The sequence below is a fragment of the Rhinolophus sinicus genome, chromosome 18 (genome assembly GCF_057876585.1).
Source record: "Rhinolophus sinicus isolate RSI-liver-muscle chromosome 18, RSI-T2T, whole genome shotgun sequence".
NCBI lineage: Eukaryota > Metazoa > Chordata > Mammalia > Chiroptera > Rhinolophidae > Rhinolophus > Rhinolophus sinicus.
The window spans coordinates 95,677,489-95,685,000 of record NC_142518.1 but is presented as its reverse complement, the minus strand read 5'-3'; the positions used below and the strand labels follow the sequence as shown (position 1 = coordinate 95,685,000).

Here is a 7,512-nt window from a genome sequence, read left to right as displayed (position 1 = left end):
TGTGCACGTATGTGCGCATGTATGTATATACATATGACACATACATGTGTACACATACACATAAATTTCTAAATTTAGACTAGTAGACTTTGAAGGCATTTGGGGCAAAGTTCGAACTATATTTAAGTAAATGATGGCTTGGTTTGAGTTTTTTGCTGGACCTAGGGACCTGTTTTACCAGAAGACGAATATGATCTTAGGCCATCTGGAGAAGGGAAAATGGAAGCAGATTTGGGCAAAGCTCTTTGGAGTTCTCTGACCTAGTGAGTGTCAGATTGGAAATGAGGCTCTCAAGGGATTGGATAGGCCTTCCTCTACCATGTCTCCTGCCTTCAAGCAGAATATCTTCCCATTTTCACCCTGTCCTCTGCATTGTTTCCTTCCTGTTTGCACAACTTGCCCAAGGTCACATGATGAGTTAATGGCACAGCCAAATAGTAAATTCTCTATAAGCAAAGACTTGGTCTGTAACTTTGCTCATTCTTAGGGGCAAAGTTGCAGGGCACAATTCAGGTTTTCAGTAAATGCTTGCTGATTTGCACTCCAAGGGCAGCTTCTTTTGTTAATTCAATTGGCAACTAAGCCACAAAGAGCTATTTAAAATATCTGGTGTACATTTAAATGGAAATCAGCAAAATTATTTGTCTTTCATTCTGGGGGGGGGGAAAGATGATGCATCGAAATGGTCTTTCTAAAGAGCTCATCCAAGGTCCAGTGTCTTTCAGGAGCAAAAATAGGCAAACTAGCAGGATTTAAGGGCTCTTTTGCTCAGTAGCACCTAGAAACAATTTTAGTCAAGGTTCAGATTTAAATGGTTGTTACCCAGGTCAAGCTAGAGATTAGGAAAGGTGGCAGATGAAATCAGCTCAGGGTCTGGCACCAGTTACAAAAGGAAGCAGGTCATTGGGTTGTGTTTATAGAGGAAAGAGAATGGATTGTAAGATTGTTATCGCTGGAATCGTGGTGGGGGAGGGGAAGACCCTCATTTGGAAGCCTTGGCCCCCAGACTAAAGGAGCCTAGAGTGCTTTAAGGACTCACACATAATTGGCCATACATTCCACAGGAAGAAACCCTGCCTCTGGCTACATCCCTCTGCCTTGAAGAAACGGAAAAGGAGGAGGGATTTGGGCGGGAGAGGGGGAGTGGAGGGAGGGCCCTCTGGCATCCTGTGAAGCCTTTTCTAAAGCATCTCCAGATTTTCCAGCCCAGTTTCAGGCTTTATATTGAAAGCTGGCAGATTTTAGAAGCCTCAGCTAACAACTTGGGAGAGAGGTTCTTTTACTATTGCATCAGTAAGCAGTGGCATTTAGAGTTTATACAGTCCAGGTTTTTTGGAGCTGGTGATCTCCTTGCCCTTTGACAGAAATGTTTTGTGCTGCTTTATAGTTTGCAGCAAAACACTGCCCCTGACCCTGCAGGGAAGAAAAAAGATAACTTTATTCTTCACTTTAAACTTTGAGGATCCAGGTAATAGAGTGAAAAATAGAAAGTACAGGTTTACTAGCTAGAGGCTTTGGGTGTAGTTCACCCTGGTGAATCATACATGATGATCAACATGAAAATAAGCAGTTAAGTAGTTTTCATTAGTATCCAATTAGGAGGTGATTTGGTTGCTAAGTTCGTTTGCTAATTCATTAACAATTAGGTAAATTAAATTTAAATGGAAATGTTTACATTTGAAAATAAAATGCTGCGTATATTAATTTAAACTATAGATTAAAATCCGTCTGCTGCCTCCTCCCCACCGCCCCCTTCCTCCCTCTCTTTCAAATTGTACACAGTACACAGACAATTAGAGCATGCAGGGTAGATTGTTTTTCTCATTTAAAATATCTCTTTTCTCTGGAAATCAGTCCTCCAGTGGAGCATGTCTGTCTGTGTCTCCAGATGAGTGTCAGCGACAAATGGTGCATGTGCATATAATACTGATGGGGATTGTCGGTGCACAGTGAGAGCAGGAAAAGCCCTTTGCAATACTGTGAGGGATTCAGGAAGGTATTTGAGAATTTAAAGGGGCTTAAAGCTTGATTCCGCTGCTGATATTGAATTGCAGCATGACCAAATGATTAACAGACTTGTCCTTCTTGAAATATCTCAGGGCAGAGAGGTTCTCAAATGGTTGCAAATTGGTTAATGATTTTAAAAAGCATGTTCCTTGCAGTAAACAAGTAACTTTGCTGGGCTTTCAAACAACTGGGTATGTTTAGAATGTAGTAATACAGATCAAGTCAATATACTGAAGTGGAAAGCTGATTTTATTTATTTATTTATTTTTTGGTTAAATCTCAGAATAAGCTCTACAATTCACGGTGATACTAGTACCTCAATTTGTTTTAAATAATTTTGTTCTGGCGTCACTGCCAGTGATTCTAAAAGTTGCAACACATTCCTGTTGTAATACTTTAGGTTGTTTTCATTGTCTTTATGACTATTTTCCTCATATTTGGATAGATGTCATTCACAATTTCCTGGAAAAACAACCAGTCTTTTCCCACAGGGGATTGATCACATTATGTAATTTTTCCTTGTTATCAAATAGAAGATTGAATTAGCAAAACTAAACAGGTAGGCAAGGCAAACGTCAATGTCGATTGGTCGTTTCATGTTTAGAAATCATTATTCAAATAGGGGAGGTTGTTATTGTTGTAATCTATTCAGTGTGTGTAGCTGAAAGCAATAAAGTGCTGCCTGTAGGCCTTTGATTTTTACTATGGAACTGTGGAAGTGAATATGTGGCCCAATGTGGCTGGTGACCTGCCAAGGTAGGTTTACATTTCTGAGAAACTGACTGTGGTTGCACAGTTAACATCAGTATTTTGCTTTCAAGTCATATTAATAGGTTGCTGAAAGTTCACGTGAACATTGTTGAGGTTGAGTGAGTGAAAAATTATTTAATAGCCTCAGTTAAGTACAAGAGGAGATCATTCACTGCTAGCGTCCATCAGGATATCTAATTTCTCCTTGCGGACCTGACCTGATTTTCTATCATATGAGGGGCATATTACCATTTACCTCAAAGTCAGCTACTGTGCTCATAAAAGTTGTGTTTATTTTTTCTTTCTTAGATATGTGGCCATAAACATTGGGGTAGAAATATCATTTTTTTTGTTCCTTCTTTTACAGTGCTTTCTTTTAGTGGACTTGTTCTGTTTTCCCCCTCACCTTTATATTCAGTTTGATGGGATTGTATACAAAAATTTTCTTACAAGAAAATAGTTGATGGGTACTAGACTTATCTGGGGGATCACTTCATACATTATATAAATGTCTCAGCACAATGCTGTACACCTGAAACTAATGTAAAAGAATATTGAATGTCAACTATAATTTTTTTTTATGTAAGATTTTATTGGGGAAGGGGGACAGGACTTTATTGGGAAATAGGACTTTATTGGGGAAGAGTGTGTACTTCCAGGACTTTTTCCAAGTCAAGTTGTCCTTTCAGTCTTAGTTGTGGAGGGCACAGCTCAGCTCCAGGTCCAGTTGCCGTTGTTAGTTGCAGAGGGTGCCGTTGTTAGTTGCAGAGGGTCCACCATCCCTTGTGGGACTCAAGGAGTTGAACTGGAAACCTTGGGGCTGAGAGCCCACTGGCCCATGTGGGAATCGAACCGGCAGCCTTCTGCATTAGGAGCATGGAGCTCCAACCACCTGAGCCACTGGGCTGGCCCCAACTATAATTTAAAAATAGTCACAAGGATGTAAATTACAGCATAGGGAATATAGTCAATAATATTGTAATAACTATGTATGGTGTCAGATGGGTAATAGACTTATTGGGGTGATCACTTTGTGAGGTATATAAATGTCTAATCACTATGTTGTTTTGTACACCTGAAACTAATGGGAAAAAAGAAGCAAATAGCTGATGACTTTATCTTCTTCAATAGTTTAAACTATGAAAATAGGAAGAATCTTTAAGTGAAGTAAGGTAGTGATAGTTGATTCAAAATATAATAAGGATTCTAATAAGGATTACATTCTTTTTTTTAAATATAGATCTATTCATTGGATTGTCCTCATTGTTTTCATTTATCAAGTTTATCAGTTTACCATTTGACTGATTGACCTCAATATAAGTAATTTTTGAGTTTGCATGTAGACGTTATAGAGATAATCACTGAGTTCTTCTATTTTTGCGTTTGGACTGTATTAGACATCATCAAGCCTAATGATGCCCTGTAGAAGCTTGGATTCTATACATAGAATAGACCTAAAAAATCCATGGGTGGAAATTTGGGTAAATTTTCTTATCACCCAGAATGGGGGTGGGGATGTGGAGACAAAGCACTTAACCCTATGCAAATAATCTACTCATGATCTCAGTTTTAAAACAGCTTTGTGGATGTACTCTGGCTCTTTCTCTCTGAGGCTGATTGACTCCAACAAAGCCACAGTAATCCAGTGAACACACTTTAAAATTCTGTCTTTTATACCTCTATTTTCTGTAATTATCTTATATACTCCCATTGTCCTATATTTTCCCAAGTTGACGTTTGACTGTGTGTCATGTTTTCCAGCTTTGCTCTCTTCTTTAGCAGTTTATAAATTTTAAGTTTATCTAATGGACTGGGAGCTTTGTAATTGAATAGAGAGATAAATGCACTTTAAGCTCATTTGTCATACTTAGCAAACACAACACATTTGACTTGACTCCTACAGCCATGTAGACATTTTAGTTGTGTATCTAATTGGGCAGAGTAGTGGCACATTCTTTCTCACCTTATAGAAACAAAACGTGGTGCAGCTAAAATAATTTTAAGGACTGTGGAACCGATTCTGACCCATATTATCAGGTACTGTTAATATGGAAAAGAGAAGAAAGCATCAAAAGCACATTTGGGGTGTGGAAAGTCAACCAAGGCCAACAAAATTGAATTTTTTGGGCCCAGTTGTTTTCAGAAACACCTTTCTTTGTTCTTTGCTCCAAAGCTGAATTATTTAATTTTTGTCTATTGACAGTGAGTACTTGGACCTCTCTAATAATGATGATATGACTGTACTCTTGTAATATCATCTTAGAGTTTACAAACATACTTCCACAAACATCTCATATAACTTCCAAAACGGATGTAGAGAGGAAATACTACTTAAAATTCTTTTTTCTGATTATGTTTTTTAAAGAAAGACTTTTTAGTAATATTTAAATGCATGTTTTTTAAAGAAAAATTCAACATGCTGAGAGTATGAAAAGAGAATAAAAATCATCCAAACATAACAATGGTTCAGTGGTTAATATCTTGGTGTATTTCCCTCCAGTCTTTTTTCTTTCCATGTTTGTGTGCCTGTATTACAGTTTGCATTATATTATATATACTGCTTTGAAACCTGCTTTTCCTGCTATTTATTTATTGTTAAAATTCTAGTTCATTAGGTATTTTCCAAAAACTTCATTTTTTTATGGCTGAATAGTTTCCATTGTGTCAATATAGGATAATTTATTTGGACTTAATCTGTTTAGATGGTTTCTGACTTTTCCAGTTAGAGCTCATACTTTGATTAACATTCTGGTACATAAATATTTGGGTGCATTTCTGATTCTTTTATTAGGATAAAATTTTTTTGAAGTAGAAGTAATTTATTGAGGGCTGGCCCGGTGGCTCAGGCAGTTAGAGCTCCGTGCTCCTGACTCCGAAGGCTGCCGGTTCGATTCCCGCATGGGCCAGTGGGCTCTCAACCACAAGGTTGCCAGTTCTATTCCTCGAGTCCCGCAAGGGATGGTGGGCTGTGCCCCCTGCAACTAAGATTGAACAGGGCACCTTGAGCTGAGCTGCCTCCCGGATGGCTCGGTTGGTTGGAGCGCATCCTCTCAACCACAAGGTTGCCAGTTCAATTCCTCGACTCCCGCAAGGGATGGTGGGCAGCGCCCCCTGCAACTAAGATTGAGCACGGCACCTTGAGCTGAGCTGCCGCTGAGCTCCCCGATGGCTCAGTTGGTTGGAGTGCGTCCTCTCAACCACAAGGTTGCCGGTTCGACTTCCGCAAGGGATGGTGGGCTGTGCCCCCTGTAACTAGCAACGGCAACTGGACCTGGAGTTGAGCTGTGCCCTCCACAACTAAGACTGAAAGAACAACAACTTGAAGATGAACTTGAAGATAAACAGCACCCTCCACAACTAAGATTGAAAGGACAACAACTTGACTTGGAAAAAAGAAGTCCTGGAAGTACACATTGTTCCCCAATAAAGTCCTGTTCCCCTTCCCCAATAAAATCTTTAAAAAAAAAAATCAATGACACCAAAAGCTGCTTCTCTGAAAAGACAAATAAAATGGATAAACCTCTAGCCAGGCTGATCAGGAATAAAAAAAAAAAAAGTAATTTATTGAAATGGAAAAATCTTTATGAAGTATTATTAAGTTTAAAAAGCAAGTTAGAAAACATATTCAGTACAATATCTAGAAAGAAAAAGGTTTTGGGTGTTATGTGTATGGGCGGGAACACTAAAACATTAGCAGTGGATATGTTTAGAGGGAACATCAGGAATTGTAACTTTCATCTTTGCATTTTTCCTTATCGTTTTTCCATAATGTATATTTCAGGTAGTAATTTTTAAAATTCATTTTATTTTTATTTTTCAATTACAATTGACATTCAGTATTATATATTAATTTCAGGTGTACAGCGTCATAGTTAGACATTTATATAATTTGTGAAGTGATCCCCCTGATTAGTCTAGTACCCCCTTGGCACTATACATAGTTGTTAAAATATTATTGACTATATTCCCTATACTGTACTCTACATCCCCGTGACTATTTTGTAACTACCAATTTGTACTTCTTAATCCCTTCACCTTAGGCCCCCAACCCCCTTCCCATTTGGCAACCATCAGTTTATTCTCTGTATCTATGAGTCTGTTTGTTTCGTTTGTTTGTTTATTTTGTTCTTTAGATTCTACACATAGTGAGATAATGTGGTATTTATCTTTGTCTGACTTATTTCACTTAGCATAATTTCCTCCTGGTCCATCCATGTTGTCACAAATGGTAAGATTTCATTCTTTTTGTGGCTTTGTAATATTCCACTGTATATATGTATTACTTCTTTATCCAGTTGTCTACAGATGGGCAGTTAGGTTGCTGCCATATCTTGGCTGTTGTAAATAGCACTGCAATGAACATAGGGATGCATATATATTTTTTCGAATTAGCATTTTGGATTTCTTCGGGTAAATACCCAGAAGTGGTATTGCTGGGTCATAAATTAGTTCTATTTTAAATTTTTTGAGGAATCTCCAGGCTTTTTTCCATAGTGTCTGCACCAATTTGCATCCCCACCAACAGTGCACAAAAGTTCCCTTTTCTCCTCCATGTCCTTGCCAACACTTGTTGTTTTATTTATTTATGATAGCGATTCTGACAGGTGATATCTCTTTGTGATTTTAATTTGCATTTCTCTGATGATTAGTGATGTTGAACATCTTGGCATTTGCATATCCTCTTTGGTGAAATGTGTCTTCATGTCCTCTGCCCATTTTTTAATTGGGTTGTTTGTTTTTTGGTGTTAAGTTGTA

At 38.2% G+C, this 7,512-nt stretch overlaps 1 protein-coding gene across 1 annotated transcript in view; it reads left to right on the top strand.

The window, feature by feature from the left end:
* The window catches only part of GPC3 (glypican 3), a 473,825-nt gene that overhangs the window by 93,978 nt on the left and 372,335 nt on the right, over positions 1 to 7,512 (top strand). The window lies entirely within an intron of this gene.